Source organism: Eucyclogobius newberryi, unplaced genomic scaffold (genome assembly GCF_026437365.1).
Source record: "Eucyclogobius newberryi isolate DKJ021-1_F unplaced genomic scaffold, fEucNew1.0.hap1 SCAF_5, whole genome shotgun sequence".
In the NCBI taxonomy this organism is placed as follows: Eukaryota; Metazoa; Chordata; class Actinopteri; order Gobiiformes; family Gobiidae; genus Eucyclogobius; species Eucyclogobius newberryi.
The window spans coordinates 34,396,222-34,417,108 of record NW_027316167.1 but is presented as its reverse complement, the minus strand read 5'-3'; the positions used below and the strand labels follow the sequence as shown (position 1 = coordinate 34,417,108).

The 20,887-nt window shown below is 41.0% G+C and overlaps 1 protein-coding gene across 1 annotated transcript in view; it reads left to right on the top strand.

The window, feature by feature from the left end:
- Positions 1-7,019: 7,019 nt before the first annotated feature.
- The window catches only part of LOC140381240 (CD82 antigen-like), a 33,122-nt gene continuing 19,254 nt past the window's right edge, over positions 7,020-20,887 (top strand). Inside the window, exon 1 of the mRNA XM_072465276.1 lies at positions 7,020-7,089. The gene's annotated coding sequence lies outside the window, so the exon portion shown is untranslated. The remainder of the gene's footprint in view (positions 7,090-20,887) is intronic.

Sequence of the window (20,887 nt, the reverse complement as noted above, 5' to 3'; positions counted from 1 at the left end):
AGATGAAGGACCGTCCATATGGGGTAGAGACCGCTTCACCAGGAGAGGAGCATCTGGGTCCACAGGTCCTCGGGGATGGAAGGGAGTGAGAAAAGAAAAATAAAAGGCAATGAAGAGTTTGCAAGTGGAATTAAATATTGAATATTATTTGATAGAAGAGAAGAAGAGGATAGTGCTCAAGCTGCCATGCTTCCCCCAGCACATTTGCTCCTAGGGCAGCGTAGCTGAAACTGTAGGTTTATATTTCTGTTCCTAACTGGCCTGACCATAAGCGATTTCAAAGAGGTCCGACACCTCTTTGACATGGACAGGAGCTGATTCCATAACACAGGAGCTTGGTAGCTAAACACTCTACCTCATACTGTGCTTTTAGAGACTCTTGGGACCACCAGAAGGCCAGCATTTTGAGAGCTTAGCACTCTGTTTGGATGATATGGTTCTATAGCATCTTTGAGGTAGGATGGGGCCATGTCATTTATGGCTTTGTAAGTCAAGAGGATGATTTTAAATTTGATTCTAAACTCGACAGGAGCCAGTGAAGAGACTCGAGCACCGGCGTAATATACTCTCTTCTTTTAGTTCCTGTTAGTAATCTTGCTGCTGCATTTTGAACCAGTTGAAAGCTTTTTATAGTGTTTTTAGCACACGCTGAGAGCAGGGAGTTACAGTAGTCCTAATCTAGACGTTACAAATGCACGGATACGTTTTTCTAGTGACCATTTTGTCTTTTATAGATCTGAACCATGGAGCTAGGGTGCACTGTCGCCGCCTTGCCTTGCTGCCTTTGTCTTCTTGCCTTGTTGCCTTCTACTTGCTGCCTTCTTGCCTTGCAGTTGTGTCCTTCCTGCTTGGATCTGAACACTGAACCATGCGTAGTTTATTCAAACTGAAATGTCCGATTAATTTATTGACCATGTACAAATAAACATTTATTTTTGCTAACCTCAAGTCTCTGCCTATCACGACGAACCTACGTGCCTTATATTTAGCTGGTCCTGGGCCAACTCCCAAGTGGCGTTGTTGGCTTTCTTAAAAACATGAGATGGTTTAGTCTGGTTTTGCCACACTGGACAGAGGGCTAAGCTAAACGACCCTCGGAATACCACAAGGGTTAAGAAGCAGATAATTGTGTCATCCAGGTTTTTATATCCTTCACACAAGCACTAAGTCTGTCTACTTGATCGGTCGGTTTCATTGATAAATACAGCTGAGTGTCGTCTGCATAGCAGTGAAAGTTAATGTCATGCTTTCTGATAATGTTACCTAACTGCAGCATGTAAAGAGTAAACAGAACTTTAGAGCATGGTGAGGAGCTCTGGTTTACATTAACAAATTGGAACCTATCAGATAGATAGGATTTAAACCAGCTGAGGGCTGTTCCTCCAACACCTACATTCTAACCTCTGCAGTAGAATGTTGTGGTCAATGGTGTCAAACGCTGCGCTGAGGTCCAACAGAACCAGGATTGAGACCAGTCCATCGTCAGCGGCTAATAACAAATCATTTGTGACTTTAACTAGTGCAGTTTCAGTGCTGTGGTGGGCTCTGAACCCTGACTGGAAAACTTCAAATAAGTTATTGTCCTGTGGCTGACGACAGAGCTGTTTAACTACAACTTTTCCAAGGATTTTAGAGACAAAGGGAAGATTTGAAATGGTCAAACTGCCCATAATGAGTTCTGAGACGTTTTAAACCAGCCTGACTGTCTCACTGAACAGAGGAGCTTTTGAGGCTCTGGCCGTGACTCTCTGGTGATGTCACGACTCCTGATCGTTGTGTTTCTGGAGGAGCCTGACAATGCAGTGACCGAAGCAGAGTCCAGTGCCCGGGGTTTTCACTGGGACTTTGTGTGGATCATGTCCCTTCACACCGAGACTCTGGTGAGACACTGACCGAGACACTGACCGCTGCTGCTCATCGTGTCAAGAGACTATTGTCCGACCACGTCAGGCTGACCTCACACTGCAGGAGACTGTGTACTTCTGTGAGCTGCAGTTTCCTGAGGTGAAAAAGTACATGAGTATTTGTAGTTATCACAGTGGATACTTTTACTTCATACAGTTAAGAGCAGGAATCTGTACTTTCTACTCTGTATTTTAAGTCCTTCACGGTGACATTTTTGAAGACACATTCATTAAGTTTCATGGTCTCAAATGTTAGTGTATCGATTATTGAGAATAAACATTGTGATTTAATGATTATTCACAATTATCAACGTCACGACCAAAACAATAAAACCCAACATTGTCTTTCCTTTCTGAGCAATCAATTTGACATCAACAGCAAAATATAAAAGCATTTTACCTTTAGATTTATTTTTTGGAGGTAAGGCTGCGCAAAAAGGACTTCATTTTGCTGCCAAAAATTGTCTTTTTTTTCCCGTTCATTCTTTTAATTGAACTAAAGACTTTAGTTCGAAAATTGTCATTTTTTTAATAAATATATACAGTATATTAAAAAAAAATGTCTTCTAAAAATGTCTCTATTATAATTTTTATGTCTTTACGATTCTATTGTGACCTAAATAATCACGATTATCGATTAATCTAATCATCATCATTGATTTAAAATATCAGGACGATTCTTCATCAAAATAACCAGATTTCACTCTTTAAGATGTTTACTTTTCACTGTCACAGTACGATTTTAAATACTTTCACTTGAGTAAATGTTTTGCCAATGTATTTGTGTCTTTAACATGTAATAAAAATAAATTAAGTTCTTTTTCCGCGTCTGTCTCTTCAACTTGTGTGTGAAATGTAAAATCACAAAGTATAATATTTGTTGCTTTAATTAGTTTCAATGAGATTCTGCGACATTAAAAGGTTCACTTCCATTATTTCTCACACAGATCTTGTAGTACTTTTACTTCACTGCATTTGAGAGCATCTGAACTTTTAGTTTCAGTTTGAGAGAAATGGGAGGGTTTATTTCCAGCACAATCATAATCTCCCAAACTAAAATATACAAATAAAAACTAGGAAATTAAAAAAATCAACAACGTTTTACTGTTCTCTCTGTCTGAAACACTTTTACTTGTTATACTCCATAAGTACTTTTTTCATACATGTTCTTGAGTATTTCTTTGCCCCTGTGTCTGTACTTCTACATGAGCAGAGTTTAGGGCGGTTTAAATATGATGGTTTGATTCAAATGTTTTCCAGAAGTATGTTCATTAATAATCTGCACTTATGCTACATATGTAAGAACATTAGAACAAATTTGGAACAAGGCACAAAGTAGAAAAAGCTTCAGTTGTAGTCATCTGGACTCAGTTTGAAAAATAGACGTTTCGACTCTCATCCAAGAGTCATTGTCAATAAAAGAATTTAGATCGAGAACTCCGATATTAATACTGTTCTGTGGTAAGACCCGCCCATTGGGAGGAGCCTTCCTGAAGTAGAAAGAGTTGTTTGTTTCAACAGAAACTCCCCCCTTGTATCTACCGAGCCTATTCAGAATCTTAATGGGCTATTAGAATCCTCTTTGTCTTTGTGAGACCCTGGCTCAACCACCCTGAGTACCTGATTAGCATCTGAATGTCCTGGTCCTGGTCTTCTACCTTTCCATGGGTTCAGTATACCATTATAAATAACAGGAAGATTAAATCTTAGCCCTCCATTTCTGTTTAAAGAAGGTCTTTCTTTTTTAACAAAAATAGCTTCCTTGACTCCTCTTTCAAACCATCTTTTCTCCCTGCTTAAAACCTTCACCTCACCGTCTTCAAACGAGTGATTAGAGGCTTCAAGATGGAGATGCAGGGCGCTCTGAGGTCCTGAACTTGTATTTCTTCTGTGCTGATAGAGCCTCTTGTGTAGAGGCTGTTTCGTCTCACCTATGTACCGTTCTTTACAGCTTTCTTCACTGCATTGGATCGAATAAACTACATTGCTCTGTTTTTGAGTCGGCAACTTGTCCTTAGGGTGAACCAGTTTTTGTCTTAAAGTGTTTCCTGGTTTAAAATAAACAGGGACTTCGTGTTGTCTAAAAATTCTCTGCAGTTTTTCCGACAGGCCAGACACATAAGGGATAGAAACACCCTTCCTTCTCTGTTCAGTTTCCCTTTTGTCCTGCTTCTTGGTTCTCTTCACTCTGTTGAGGGCCCAAGCGGGGTAACCACAGGCTGAGAGGGCATTTCGGACATGTTTTTCCTCTTTCTTCTTGCCCTCTGAGCTGGTGGGCACACCTTGAGCTCTGTGTTGTAAGGTTCTGATCACACCCAGCTTGTGCTGTAGTGGGTGGTTGGAACCAAAGAGCAGATACTGGTCCGTGTGTGTAGGTTTCCTATATACTTCTATTTGGAGTTTCCCGTCCTCTCCTCTGATCGTGGAACAATCAAGAAAGGCCAAGCGATTCTCCTTAGCGTCTTCTCTTGTAAACCTGATATGTGGGTCCACAGCATTGATGTGATCAGAGAAGGTTTCCAGCTCTTGTTTCTTGATTGTTACAAAAGTATCATCGACATAGCGGAGCCACAGTTTTGAGGCTATGCCTGAGAATGAGGACAGTGCCTTCTTCTCAAAGTGCTCCATGTACAGGTTGGCCACTATGGGAGAGACGGGCGAGCCCATGGCACAGCCATGAATCTGTCTGTAAAATTGTCCCCGGAATTGAAAGTAAGTGGAGTTCAGACAGATGTCCAACAGTTTACATATGTGTTCAGGTGTCAGTTTGGTCCTTTCCTGTAGGGTGGTGTCTTCCTGCAGTCTGATCCTCACTGCTGCTACTGCATCAGAGGTCGGGATGCAGGTGAACAGGGACACCACATCATATGAAACCATGAGGTCATCTGGGTCCAGTTGGAGATGTTTCACTTTATCCACAAAGTTGTGCGTGTTTTCCACATGATGTTCCGAATTCCCCACCAGCGGAGCCAATATAGTTGTTAAATGCTTGGCCACATTGTAAGTGATGGAATCTGTGCTGCACACTATGGGTCTGAGTGGAACATCCTTTTTGTGTATTTTTGGAAGGCCATAAATGCAGGGCATGGCTTCACCAGGATACAGTCTGTAATACAGAGGCCGGTCTATCACTTCCTCTTTTTCCAGCCTTTGTAAACAGTCTATCACTTTCTTCTTGTAGCCACTGGTCGGATCTCTTTTCAAGCGCTCGTATGTGGTCGTGTCCTCGAGGAGGGTGTGGACTTTGGCTTCGTAATCAGCTGCGTTGAGAATCACAGTGCAACGTCCCTTGTCTGCTGGGAGGATGTTGATGCTATGATCTTTTTCCAGTGCTGAAAGTGCTTTCCTCTCTTCAGCTGTGATATTTGAAGGCGGTGGTTTGGCACTCTTCAGAGTCGCTGTGACACGTAACCTCAGGTCTGCAGCCTCCGATTCAGTCATTTTGTTGTTCCTAATTGCCGTTTCAGTGGCTGTGATGTAGTCCTCTGTAGGGATGTGTTTAGAGGTGACAGAAAAGTTGAGACCTTTAGAGAGCACCTCCTTTTCTGCCTGTGTCAGAACACGATCTGATAGGTTCTTAATCCAATTGTTTTTGCTGGTCGCTAATTTGTCTGTCTCAGTCCTAATGTCTAGCTCGACCTCACCTGCATTCTTTTTGTTCAAAAGAATGTTGAACTTCTTGATTTGGCGTTCTTTGCTCTTCCTGTGCTGTGCTTCTTGTGCTGTCTGTGTAAAATCCAGCACTCTTTTGAAAGCTTCTTCAGGGAGTATGCTGGTTAATTTCTCCTGTAAAGTTCCTGTTCTGTCTTTCAATTTATCAATTCTGACGTTGTTTTCCTGGATCCTTTCACTGAGCATATGCATATGGCTCCTTCTCCAAATCTTCTCTGCTCTGTGTCCTCTGACCGGTGATTTGATCTGCAGGCTCTTCGGGATCATGTTGTTCTGTCTGCATCTAAGATTGAACCTCAGGTGATTCCTGTTGTCTGCTAGTTTCCTGGCTACAGATTCGAGTTCCCGAACTAAATCCAAGGTTTTAGGCCCAAAATTCTTGGAAATATGTTGGTGTAATCCCTCATTCGTCCAGGCGTGTTCCATAGTAGAAAAAGCTTCAGTTGTAGTCATCTGGACTCAGTTTGAAAAAATAGACGTTTCGACTCTCATCCAAGAGGCACAAAGTAATCTGGCTAAATTTGGCCAAAGTTCAATTTGTAAACCAACATTAGCAGAGGTGGTAGTAAAGTTACTTCAGAATAATCTGAAGTAGAAGTACAAAGTAATGCTGCAAGAAATTACACAAGAGCAACAACAACAACAACATCAAAAACGTATTTGGGAAAACTATGACTTAAGTAAGAGTGACTTTAACTTTATGGATGTAAAATCTGATTTATAATGTGAATTTTATGTAGCGTGAAAGACAAAACATAAAAAATCTGGTATTTTCCAATAAACAGACACAAAATGACAAACTAAATCAAAACTGAAGGAGCGGGAATGCTTTTGTCACCTGTCTATTTACTCAGTGAGAAGAGTGAATGTAACAGAATACTTCCCACCTCTGGACTAAAGTAACAAAACTGAGCACTTCTTCTTCCACTGTTTGTCTTTTGAAACAAACACTAAAAAAAAAAAAGTCCGTGGGCTTCTAAAGGGTTAAACCTGTAATCCCGGGCCTGACCACACGGGGGCCCTCTCACACACACACACACACAAAGGAGCACGCGCGCAGACAAACACACAAACACACGCATGCGCAAACACACACTCACACACACACACGCGCATGCGCAAACACACACTCACACGCTCACACGCACAGGAGCACGCGGCCTCTCTTCAGTCTCTCTCCGGCAGCTCGCCTTTACGCACGCGCTCAGCTCCGGGGACACACGGCGCAGTGCAGAGGCTCCAGACCAGACCCGAGACACTCGAGACCCCCGAGTCCAGACCCGAGACACTCGAGACCCCCGAGTCCAGACCCGAGACACTCGAGACCCCCGAGTCCAGACCCGAGACACTCGAGACCCCCGAGTCCAGACCCGAGACACTCGAGACCCCCGAGTCCAGACCCGAGACACTCGAGACCCCCGAGTCCAGACCCGAGCCTTGGACCTGACCGACGCGCGCATCGAGGAAGAACGCACCGCCGGTTTGAAACTTCGTGCCGCGCCTGAACGGAACGGTGAGTACGCGCGCGGCAGGGTTTACTCTGCTCTGTCCCGGGACTGCGTGGATTTGTGGTGCGCTCCTGCTCCTGATGATGATGTGGCGTCTGCGGAGATGCAGAAAACAACAAAAATACAACCTAAAAAAGCGAGAAATTGGTTCCAAAAAACGAGTTTGAGTGAAAAATGACGAGTTCTGAGATAAGAACCGACACGTTTAGACTGAAAACGGCTTCTGGACTTTGGCATCTGCTCGTGCCGTTTGTCTCGTGGGGTTTTGGTTCATTTTAGTGTCTTTTTTTTCCACGTAGTTTTTGAAGACAAAGTCGGAGAGAAACTTGTGCAGCAGGAAACACACTTCTCGCCTCGAACTCTTTTTGTTTTGGAGCTTCTTCTCAAAAGCGTGGGCTCAAACTGAAGCTTCACGCGGGGTGGTGTGTGACGCGGAGCTGAAACCGGTTAATCGATCATTGAGTGACAATAATCGTCCAAAACAAAGTCTCAAAAACATCGAATTATGAGCGTCTTTGTTTAAATGCGTTGTTTTATTACAGAAACTGTCCAAAAAAACAAAAAACTACATAGACCATGATCCTTTGCTCCATTTCAGACAGACATGGAGAGTTACACATTATCACCTTTATGTCTAAATTATTTGGAATATTTCGCATTAAAGTCTTGTCATGGCCTTTTTAAAAGGAAAATACAAACTTTTTACATCTGTTTTAGCCTCTTCTATCGTGACCTAAATATTGTGTTTAAAGATTTAATTGACAGGCTTTTCGTGTTCTAAACAACCAAGAAAGAATAATTGAATAAAAACAGTGATATTATTAAATCCAAATGTCAAAAAATGGTACACTGTGATTTTCTTTCATTTTGACTTTTATTTCGTGTTTTAATGTATTTAAATGTAAAAGATTGTGCAGCAGAAATAATCAATAACATTTATCTATAGAGCACAATTCGGTTATAAAAACACGATACAGCATGTCACAATAAATTAATAACAATAACATAAAAACACATTTGAAATATTAGGAACCAGGTAAACATATTTCAATCATAGGCGCGGCTAAACAAAGCAGTCTCACAACCTCAGGACGGCTGTTCCAGACCTTTGCCCCATAGAACTGGAACGCTCTGGGCACCAGCAGGAGGCCGGTCCATGTTTAGTCCTGACTCTGGCACCAGCAGGAGGCCGGTCCATGTTTAGTCCTGACTCGCACCAGCAGGAGGCCGGTCCATGTTTAGTCCTGACTCTGGCACCAGCAGGAGGCCGGTCCATGTTTAGTCCTGACTCTGGCACCAGCAGGAGGCCGGTCCATGTTTAGTCCTGACTCTGGCACCAGCAGGAGGCCGGTCCATGTTTAGTCCTGACCATGGCACCAGCAGGAGGCCGGTCCATGTTTAGTCCTGACCATGGCACCAGCAGGAGGCCGGTCCATGTTTAGTCCTGACTGGCACCAGCAGGAGGCCGGTCCATGTTTAGTCCTGACCATGGCACCAGCAGGAGGCCGGTCCATGTTTAGTCCTGACCATGGCACCAGCAGGAGGCCGGTCCATGTTTAGTCCTGACTCTGGCACCAGCAGGAGGCCGGTCCATGTTTAGTCCTGACCATGGCACCAGCAGGAGGCCGGTCCATGTTTAGTCCTGACTCTGGCACCAGCAGGAGGCCGGTCCATGTTTAGTCCTGACTCTGGGCACCAGCAGGAGGCCGGTCCATGTTTAGTCCTGACTCTGGGCACCAGCAGGAGGCCGGTCCATGTTTAGTCCTGACTCTGGCACTAGCAGGAGGCCGGTCCATGTTTAGTCCTGACTCTGGCACTAGCAGGAGGCCGGTCCATGTTTAGTCCTGACTCTGGCACCAGCAGGAGGCCGGTCCATGTTTAGTCCTGACTCTGGGCACCAGCACGAGGCCGGTTCCTGAGGTCCTCAGAGTCCGAGATGGTTCATATGGCACTAACATGTCCAAGATGTACTTTGGTGCTAGGCCATGGAGAGACTTGTACACAAGCAGAGCTGCTTTAAAGTCTCTTCTCTGAGCCACAGGAGCCAGTGCAGAGACCTGAGAACAGGACTAATGTGATCATACTTCCTGGTTCTAGTCAGGACCCGAGCAGCAGCGTTCTGGATGAACTGCAGCTGTTTTACAGCTCGTTTGGAGAGACCAGTGAACAGGCCGTTACAGTAGTCTGATCTACTGAAGACAACCGCATGAGTAAGTCTCTCCAAGTCTGGTTCCGGCACTATTTCTGATTTTGAATAATGTTTTTCGGATGGAAAAAAGCTGCTGATATTATTGAATTGATGTGGCTGTTGAAATTCAGATCTGAGTCCATTTTAGTCCTACTTTGTTTACAGATTTGGAGAGACTGGAGGTTATCGCTCACACTTTCTCTTTGTCTCTGTTTATAACTGTGGGACTCGGTGCACGGTGGCAAAGGCGGTTAGCGGTCTTGCCTCAGATCATGGGTTCGATTCCCGGACCAGACCAACAACACATGATCTCTGGGTGGAGTCTGCATGTTCTCCCCGTGATGCTGTGTTCTCTCCGGGTTCTCCGGCTTCTTCCCACTCAAAGACATGCATGTGTTAGGCAAAATTGGCAACTCTAAATTGGCCCTACAGGTGTTGAAAATTTGAAAATTATGCTATAACACTTAGCATTGGACAAACCAGATACAATGTTTATGTCCATAAATAAATAAACTCGTCGACTTTGACGAAAACACATCTTTTTAAATTCAAATTATTTGTCGAGCTGCAACTAACGACTGCAACTATTTCGATCATCAGACCATCAGCTCTCATTTATTTATTTGGATGAATCAATTGGTTGTTTGGACGGCAAAATGACCGTGAATGAGATTTTAACTGAATTTGACCAGGACAAAGTCAAAGCCTCGCTGATTTAGAACGTTTTCACAGCGTAAAAGTAGAAAAACACTCATTTCACATGTTTTAGTCTCATTTCTGCTCAGACGTCTCTTCTCAGGCGTCCGGGTCGAATTGTTTTTGATATAAAATCTGCATTGACGCACTCTGAATGTGTCAGTGGGGCTCAAGGGCGAACAATGACGACGATGACTGATGCAGGTCCAGGGCGTGTCACCGCAAACGCCCCGCCCACAATACGGTGATAACGGGCCGGACCTTTGACTTAAGTTTAGAATCATCAGCTCAAAAACATCACTTTGTCACAATACAATCTTTTCACTCTCCATTTTGATACTGAGGAATGTACTCCAGTATCGACGCCACAATAATAAAGATTACAGGCTCCGCCTCCTGTGTGGGTTAGGTTGGTTCAGTCCGCTCTCGAGTTCTGGAGTTTAATTGTTTTTATATAACTAAGAACCAAGTGTCAAAAGTGTTATTTTTTACGTCAAGAAATGATGACAGGAAGTTGGCGACAAAAGGGCAGTGAAAGAGTGACATCGCTGTGTTTAGTGAGTGAGAGGTCAGAGGTCAAAGCCGCAGTGACCGGACCCATACCTGTGCTTCATCGTGGGACTGGCACCGTTCCATTGTTGTTGCTGTTAGTTTATTATGATGGTTTTCACATTATTCTCTGCAAATAATGTGTGTTTATTTCTTTTAATTCCAAACCCATTTCTTGTAAATGGCGTCTGACAGAAGTGAAACTAGAGCTTTTCAGTTCACGGTGTAGTTTTGGTTCACAGGGAGATTCCAGTCTGAGGCTGACATGACACGGAATTCTCTTTCATGATTCAGAGTTATGGTTGTGTTTGTCAGGAAAAGCTTTTTTTTTTTTGCAATGAAAAAAACATTAATTTGTGGCTTATTCTAAGCAGAACAATGATGTCTCGCTGCAGAGTTCATAATATTTTCCTTCTGAAATTCTGTGTTGCTGTTCACACACTCTTAATTCTTCATTTGTTGAATTTTATTCTTCAAAATTCTGCTTTTCACCCATAATGTAACCCGACCTCTGACCTCTCGGTGAAACTGTGCTCAGAGGTTTAAACCTGAACATTTGTACTTGTCCCTCGAGCTGAAATTCTGAAATGAAAATCCAGGGTTTGATGATGAGCATTTGTGTTTTAAAGGTGCCATAACATGCTTTTTTTCACGTTTCGTTGTCTATCCTAAGTGTATAATTGATATTAATAAGAAGGGAGGGGGGAGGGTGAGGGGGGATGATGACGCGTGCTTGCCCTTATGACGCGGTCTTGCTCCCACCGCCCGTCAGTTTGGAGATCCGAGGAAAGGAGATAGTCTGTAATATAGCTAAAAACTGCGGGAATCAATCAAAAAAACACTCTGGGTACATATATGAAGCACAAATAGCAATGTAAGGAGGTTAAAAGCTCTGAAAAGTCGATTTTGCATGTTATGGGACCTTTAAGGTAAATGTATCGTTCTTTATTAACTGTTGATTTGGAGACCCTTTTAGTGTTATTTAAAAAAAAAAAAAAAAAAAAGCTGCCTGCTGTCCTGGTTTAGTCATATTTTCATCTTGGTTTAGTCCTTGGTTTAGTCCTTGGTTTAGTCCATGGTTTAGTCCATGGTTTAGTCCATGGTTTACTCCATGGTTTACTCCATGGTTTACTCCATGGTTTACTCCATGGTTTAGTCCATGGTTTACTCCATGGTTTACTCCATGGTTTACTCCATGGTTTAGTCCATGGTTTAGTCCATGGTTTAGTCCATGGTTTAGTCCATGGTTTACTCCATGGTTTAGTCCATGGTTTACTCCATGGTTTAGTCCATGGTTTACTCCATGGTTTACTCCATGGTTTAGTCCATGGTTTACTCCATGGTTTACTCCATGGTTTACTCCATGGTTTACTCCATGGTTTAGTCCATGGTTTAGTCCATGGTTTAGTCCATGGTTTAGTCCATGGTTTACTCCATGGTTTAGTCCATGGTTTACTCCATGGTTTACTCCATGGTTTAGTCTTTGGTTTAGTCCTTGTTTTTGTCCTTGTTTTTGTCCAGGTTTAGTCCTTGTTTTTGTCCTGGTTTAGTCCTTGGTTTTGTCCAGCTTTAGTCCTTGTTTTAGTCCTTGTGTTTGTCCTGGTTTAGTCCTTGGTTTACTCCTTGTTTTTTTCCAGGTTTAGTCCTTGGTTTTGTCCTTGTTTTAGTCCTTGTGTTTGTCCTTGTTTTAGTCCTTGTGTTTGTCCTGGTTTAGTCCTTGGTTTACTCCTTGTTTTTTTCCAGGTTTAGTCCTTGGTTTTGTCCTTGTTTTAGTCCTTGTTTTAGTCCTTGTGTTTGTCCTTGTGTTTGTCCTGGTTTAGTCCTTGGTTTACTCCTTGTTTTTTTCCAGGTTTAGTCCTTGGTTTTGTCCTTGTTTTAGTCCTTGTGTTTGTCCTTGTTTTAGTCCTTGTGTTTGTCCTGGTTTAGTCCTTGGTTTACTCCTTGTTTTTTTCCAGGTTTAGTCCTTGGTTTTGTCCTTGTTTTAGTCCTTGTTTTAGTCCTTGTGTTTGTCCTTGTGTTTGTCCTGGTTTAGTCCTTGGTTTACTCCTTGTTTTTTTCCAGGTTTAGTCCTTGGTTTTGTCCTTGTTTTAGTCCTTGTTTTAGTCCTTGTGTTTGTCCTTGTGTTTGTCCTGGTTTAGTCCTTGGTTTACTCCTTGTTTTTTTCCAGGTTTAGTCCTTGGTTTTGTCCTTGTTTTAGTCCTTGTGTTTGTCCTTGTTTTAGTCCTTGTGTTTGTCCTGGTTTAGTCCTTGGTTTACTCCTTGTTTTTTTCCAGGTTTAGTCCTTGGTTTTGTCCTTGTTTTAGTCCTTGTGTTTGTCCTAATTTTGTCCTGGTTTAATCCTTTTTCCATCCTGGATTAGTCCTTGATTTAGTCCTTGTTTTTGTCCTGGTTTAGTCCTTGTTTTTCCTGGTTTAGTCCTGCTTCAGACTTGCTTTAGTCCTGGTTTAGATTCCTTACTATAAACGACACATCCACTCGTCTGATCTCTTCAACTATAAAAGTGATATTGTCAGTTTTGGTGCGATACTTGATTCACAGACACTTTTCTGTCGGTTTGACTCGATCTAGAATGTTGTACTTTCTTATCTTTTGTGCTCGTTTCAGTTTCTCAAGTCGACGATGGAAGCGACACTCACAGGAAACATGTCGCAAAAAATCTAAAACGGTCCAAAAGTCGACTTTGGATCATTTAAACACTTTAAAAACATTCATTCTTGACGAGTTAATGGAAGCGTTTGAACCTTTTTATGCACTTTTCTACTCCGATAAGGAAGCAACACGTTAATCCACTCGTCTCTTTTCATTTGTTAAAACGTTCATTCCACTTTTCATTTCCAGACGCCTTTTTAATTTATTAAATCGTGTTAAGCCCTCGTTAACCTTCGATGCACGCTGCTTATGTTAATTACAGAGGGATTTATTCTTCATTAATCACAATCTTTTTTCGACCGTTCAATGGTTTTTGCTCTTCTGAACGGATGTCGTATTCCGAGCTTGATTTATCAAAGTTTTAAGTGTAAAAAATGAGGCAAAATTTGAATTTTTATGTCAATTTCGTTAGATTGAGCTAAAAAAAAAAAGTCCTGTAAAACATTTAAACAAAATGAACCAAGAAATGTAAATCTCTTATTTTTCTGATTTCAACGTGGCAAATATGTGACATGTGTCTGTTTTTACACATAAAATGTCCTAAGATGAATAATGTTTAATACATATTTTCTTACATTTACAGATAAAACTATTTTCTCACATAAATGTCAAATTTTCTTCTCTTCATCTGCAGCGTCTGGACTTAAACAACAATTTAAGTACGAGGACATAAGCAGTGGAAATCAATATTATTTCTACATATTTGTCATTATTGCAGCCTCATGTCTGTGACCCCAGCAGCCATCTTGACTCCAGTCCTATGGTTAAACATAAATAATGTAAACTCTAAAGTAAATCTGCCTAAAACGGCTCAAATATCAGAACAGTCCTAACACATGGTACCAAAGTGCATTTTAAAGGACATTTCACTGTTGATGGCTGAAAGTGTGTGGAGCATTCACAAATGTGTGTTTGACATATGATTAATTATGAATAGTTATGATGACAAAGGAACTGAAAAATGACTAGTTCACTGCGTCTCAGACAAGGGTTTAGGACACTTCTTCCTTTTGAGCGTCGTGGACTTGAAGCATTTGTTTTTTGCCGTTTTGATTGTCATTAATCCACTGCTTCTTTTAAAACTCCAACTGATGCTCAATTCAATAAAACATAAATAAATAAATAAATGCATTTAAAAAATAATACATGTATTATTAAGCTTATTTAACTCATGATACAGGTGGAATATAATGGACTCGATCTGAAACATTAAGTGTTGGAAACTAAGAGTAAATAGTACTTGTGAGTAAATAGTACTTGAGTTGTAGAGCAAGTTTAGGCGCTGACATTGATCATCGTCTCTGTCTTTAGAAAGTGCAGAAAACTAGAAAAACTGAAACAAAGGAAAACTCAAATCTCGATGCCAATTTCGATACTTTACTGGATCTTTTCTAAGTCGTGGTTTCAAATGAAAGACTGAAAGAGATTTTCAACACATAATAATCTTTCCTTATTAAACATTATCGTCTTGTACTAGTTCTGATAAAGCTCAAGATCATTTTAAAACACTTTGTCACGTTTATGATTTTGATTTAATTTGTTTAGTACCGAAACTTGCGCAAACAAGTCTCTAGTTTCAACTCTAGTTTTAGCTTCTATTAGTTACTGATTTTAGTTTTTGTACTCTGGGCGACATTAATTTGCACAAACAGATTCCTAAGAAGAGCATAATATATATTTAGATAAATCGTCCAGTTCTATCCAGTTTTGCCCACGCGGTTTTCCTTTCATTTAGTGTTTTGGCTGGAATTTCTGCACTGCCTTTTTAAATGACGGCTTCTCCAAAAGTGTAACTCGCCAGCGTTTAATCTCGTCCCGTCTCTGCTGCTGGTGTTTTTGAACGAGCCCTTGTTCGCTTGTTAGTATTGAGCGTTTATGATGTCACTGCGTTTTATGGGTCGCTCAAACGGCGCCTGAAGCGTGGAACATTCGACGCCACATATTTACTCGAGGACTTCTTTAACAAATGCTGTGACTCGATTTGCAAGAGCCACATTTTAAACATGTCCAGGAGCTTAAACGTCTGAGAAAAGACTTGACATCTGAGAACTAGGACATGTTTGTAGAGGGTTTAAACGACAGGATCGGCAGGTTTTAGGCTGAAGAGGACCTCATGGAGAAGGTACGGGCTAATGTTGTCCCGATACTAACGTTTCATAGTCTTTTTCAACACAAAGGAAACTACTCTGTTCTCAATGCAAGTCTGATACTGCAAAAACATGGAATTTTGAACACACAATAGTCACTCTGATCATATTGTAAAATAAAAGAGCATTCAGGAAACATCAATGATTGTCCCTTTCCAGTATGTAAACCAGCTCAAATCTATATTGACACTAGTTTTAGTGTCAGTGGAGGAACAGTATGTGTCCCGCACTTTCACTGCTTTATAAAAAGTGATGAATCTCCACCACGAGTTTTAAATGCCAAGCCAACAAATGGGAATCGCCATTTATCAGCATTTATTGTCTTTTTTAGACGTTTGCATATACATTTGAAGAAAGACCAAAGATTATATTTGAATTATTATTATTATTATTATTATTACGTGTAGTTTGATGTCAACAGTTGATTTCCCTTTATTTACTGCACAGAAAACAATGTTTTCTTCTGCGAGTCCAAGAACATGGTCTTTGTTGACCTTGTGGTCTTTGTTGACCTTGTGGTCTTTGTTGACCTTGTGGTCTTTGCTGACCATGTGAAATGTTTAATTTTATTTCATTCTCGTGGTCTGTCATGTGACTGTTTAAGTTTGTGACCAGCTTTACCAAACTGGACTTAAGTAAAATTCGACAAAAACAGCCAGATAAAAAGGTATTTACATTTAGATGGATGAAGGACTTGATTTTTCTTCCGAAACTACCACAAATATTATTGTTTTTTTCTTACGATTATATGGTGACCTGAATAATCACGATTATCGATTAAAAAAATGATATATACATGGTGTGGTCAGAATAGGGAGATAAACTGGTTTAAATGTATTGCCATATCACACTTTTGTGCTGTTCTTTACCATTTTGTCTTTTCATTTGCAACCTAATATTGTCTGTTACTTACATTAGTTTTTGTTTATAAGAGTTCTTCTATTAAGAGTGTTTTTTAAACTTCCTTTAATCTGTTATCTGTCCTTTTCCTCTGTATCTACCTGTGTTGTATCAATGAAATTTCCCCATGTGTGGACAATAAAGGATTATCTTATCTTATTAAAAACTGTAGATAAATCTTTTAAATTGTGACTATTTAACACATTTTATAAACTATGGCCATAAATGGAACTGAATCTAATATTAGATTATACGCAAACCATCTCAATGTGCCTGTAAAAACAAGACTAAAGTGCAGAAATGTCTTTTTGTGTTGGAAGATTACGTGTCTCTTTTTGCAATTTTAATGACAGAATTGCAATTGTAAACACAGAAGTAAAGGAGACTGTATTTTTCCATAAAAGTCAGAATATTTGGTTCTTCTGTCGTCTAAACGCGTCTCACTGCAGTTTGAAGCTTTCTGCTCGAGGTTTTCTGGTGGTTTTCTCTCTCTGTCATTAGAGTAAGTCAACACTTAAGTAACGTGAGCGTCAGTCACAGCAGAAACCCGAGCTACACTTTTTAGGACGAGCGTGTCACGAGGCCGAGGACGTCGTTTGTCCAAAGACGTGCTCTGTGCATCAATTAGTCGACTGCAAAGGCTGGTAAAAGCATCAATACATTAATAAATTCAATAGAAATGGAGTGTTTCTATGATTTTTACAGAAAACCATGAGTAAATCGGGCTGGAATCACCGTGTCCCTCGTGTACGGTTTGATAATTCTGCAATTCAAGATCGATATAATGTACATAACATTTTGTAATATGTCACGGATTTTTTTTCAGTTATTTTTCGAGTAATGAAAAATGTGTTCGACTAAAGTACCATAGGGCAAGACATTATGTTACTTAAAGTCCACCTGAAGGTTTTGTTGGTTTTCTAATGACTTAGTTTGGTGGAATAGAACCTGTGGTAAATATTTACAGTTTTACTTCCGTTAAGTTGTAGTTTTCAAAGATTTTTTTTAAACTAAAAGTTTAATATGACGTAGTATAAGGAAGTAGAGCCGTGTTCTAAAACAGAAACCCTCTGTGACGTCATCAATGTGCGACGTGTCGTTGAATACAGACAGTTTACACTTAACTGACACACCTTTCTGACAGTTTAAACCATCATTCAACAAAATAAAGATGTTTCTATGGTATTATTGAGTGTCAGTCTGGTTGCTAGGTAACAGTTGTGTCATATTTGCTGCTCACGTCCAACAATGATACCATACAACACCTTTATTCTGTTGAATGTTCGTTTAAACTGCATCTTTGATGGAACGTCGCTTAATGATAACATCACAGAGGCACTTGGCTCCACTTCCTGTCATTTTCTACTTTTATTTTTTGCCGCTTCGTCACAAACAGCCACTGATGTAAGAATGTGATAAATGTTTACCACAGGTACTATCTCATCCGACAATGTCACAACTGATAAAACATGGAAACCCGCCACACGCGCTCTTTAATAAAGTGCAGTCTTTGCCATTCGCTAGCTCTGACCGTTCAAATTTCAATTCAGTTGAGACCAATCTGTCAGGCCTAATATTTTACACTCGACAATCGACAGCTAAAGAGCCCAAACTGTGTGAAAAGCGTGAGCGTGTTGGGCGTGAGCGATGGCCTCCTCAGACCAGTTTGTCTGGTTCAGAGGAATGGCCCTGCAGCGACGCCGTCTAAAGTTTCCTCTGTTGAAGATGAGTAACTGAAGCGCAGCGTTTCACCGTGCGCCGCAGAGAGCCCAGGACAAACTGCAAAGACCTGGAGACACGGCGTCACCGGGGATACCAACCGTGAAGCTTTTATTTAGTCAACGGCGTTTTGTCACGAAGCTGAAATGTCAAACAAACACTCGATAAACCGATGATGATTCAAAATGCTCTGTTTTAGGTCGATGTAGACGTTAGACTGGCATTTTTAACACACAATAGTATTACTTTCTTTTTGTTTACTTTTTATTTTCTTTAATTTTTTTGGCTTTTTTATTAGAAAATAGATCAACAACAACAGAAGGGGGAAAAGCAAGTAAAGGAGTGAAAGTAAGGGAGTGGCATTTGGGGGGAGGAGAAAAAAGCATATTAAGTTCAGTTCAGTCCCATTTTGTCCATTATTTTTTAAATTAGTCAATTTAAGTTTAGTCCGGAGGTTATTTTCTATTATGTGTTTGTCTGTTATGATGATCTTTATTTGTGTTTCCATGTGGTCTAAAACTCAGAAAAGGTCCCATTTTGTATAGTTCCAGGGCCTTTTATTCTTGTATCGATACTACAAATCTGTTCTTTCCTCTCATTGGCAGCCGACAGAAAAGGTGCATTTACCACCATCTACTGGATTGAGTACCATAATACTATAGTTGTACGCCTTCAAAGTATATGTTCTACGCTATACCGCAAAACAAAGTGAGGAAAAAGAGAAAGTGAGAAAAAGAGAAGAGAAAAGGGGAAAAATAAAGAGTGGGTGTGGCCAAGCGGGCAGGTGGAGAGCGCCGCCGCCCGTTCGCCCGTCATGCAGATGTTTGTGAAGACGCGGCAGAGGATTGTGTTTCTTTTTTGTCACGGCAGAAAGAGCGGAGTCTGAAAGCGCCTTTGTCACAGAAGAACGGGTGGGACAACGAGAGCGAGGGGACGGACTGGACAGAAAAGGCTTCACACTTGCGTCGTTGTTGGAGGGAAGATGCAATTCTAATTCACCAGCGACTCGGACGGCGGAGCGGTCGTCACGTCATGTGTGATTTCAGTTGTTGCTCCTCGATTACTGAAGTGTCGTAATCAAAAACAAAGTGAATTGGCTTCTGTTCTGTTTGTATGATTCGTGCTCTCACTCTGTCCCACAGAACCCGGAGCAAGCGCCACTCGTCTAATCGTGTCATGAACATTACAGATACATTTTATTAGTTCAGCCGCAGCAATGAAAGTATCAAGAGAGTGAATCAGACTATTGCAGTTACAGGGCTGTTCAACATGAGGATATTTAACCCGGTTTAGACCAGGTTTGGTCCTGGTTTAATTCTGGTTCAGTTCTGGATTTTATTTTTCACAAAATTGAATTGATCAGACCCAAAATGTTGTTACAGTTGTGGGCGTGTTGTGGACCTCGGGAATAGCCCTGGCTTAAGTGCACCTTAATGGCTTCTGAATGGTTCAGTCTTCGGCATTTGATTTTCCTCTGAGTTCAGGAGGCGTGGCCCGAGAAGCGATATTATTTGTGGTGTCTGTGGGTCAGTGTGTTTCTGTTACCGCCGTGTGTCTGTTACCTCCGTGTGTCTGTATCTGGTCGCAGCTCCTCAAAATGAATGGTTCCAACATCTTTGTCAGAGCAGCCAATCAGAGCAGCCAACAGTGAAGGCTAAACATTTTGCCCGTTTGTCCCCACCAGTTTCCTGGTTGGACATGAGCACAAACACAGGTAGAGGTAATTCCACAGCTGTTACCTAGCAACCAGACAATAAACAAGAGCCACAACAGTTATGATTTGACACACAATAACACCTTTTTATTTATCGATCGATGAGGTGTTTCTAACTGCGATGTCCACAGCCTTGTCTGTCAGGAACAGCAGGTGGTTTGCAGCAGAATTCAGACTTTGGAGTGACAAATGTTTCTATTTTTTTTAACATATTAAATGTCAAATATAGCATTGAAAGCCATTTTGATATTTTGAATAAGACAAAATGTATTATCTGTAACTTCCCTTCCAGTCGCTCCGTCTCGCCGCTGCTGTTCGTGTGAATCGAGAACAGTCTGAACTGGAAGAGGATTGTAGTGAGGCTCAAAGAGTTTGTTGTGTCTCTAGGCCCACTCTTCTTCTTCTTCTTCTTCTCAACGCCGTCCCTCCTTCTCTTTCTCCTCTGACAACAACACTCTTCTTCTCTTCTTTCTTCTCCTCTTCTCTCCTCCGTTTCCCCCTCTCTTGCCTCAGTCCCATGCTCCTTCTCTTCTTCTGCGTCGCTCTCCGTCACTGTCAGCTGAGGTCATCTGAGGTCAGCACTGGACGAACACACGAGGCGTTTGACCGTCTTGAACACAGTTTGAGTCACTGTGGTCTGACGGCAACAAAAATGACTCTTCTACTGTATTTAGGCAGTTTACATTATTCCTCTCCGTGTGGTGGTACGGAGCCCAAAAGAACAGAGTAAACATTTAGTTTATTGTAAAAATAATTATCACAAATGTGCAGAAACATCACCTTATTTTACAGGCATTTCACATTCAACTGATAATTAAACCTCAATTAAAATGTTTAAAGACACATTTTAAGGGTTTTGTCCGCTCTACAGTTATAATCTACGGCACTTGTGGATCATTACCTTATATTTTGGAAATTTTCATCTATATATTGATCTAAAACGACATCTTTAGGTTTAGACTAGTCACAGTTGATTAAATACCACATTTTGATGTAGGTCGACCGACATGGATTTTTTTTTTGGCAGAAGAATCTAAAATAATGATAATAAAATAATATCTATAACGATGCTTTTTATTATTTATTTTACAACCCTGTTTCAATATAAACTAAAAATGACATATCAGCCACACTTGACTCTTATTATATTAAGGCGAGAGAATGCCAGTTTTTTTAAGGTTCAATGTATAATGAAAACTACATGAACTACAACTAATAAATGGCAGAATGAAGTACTTATG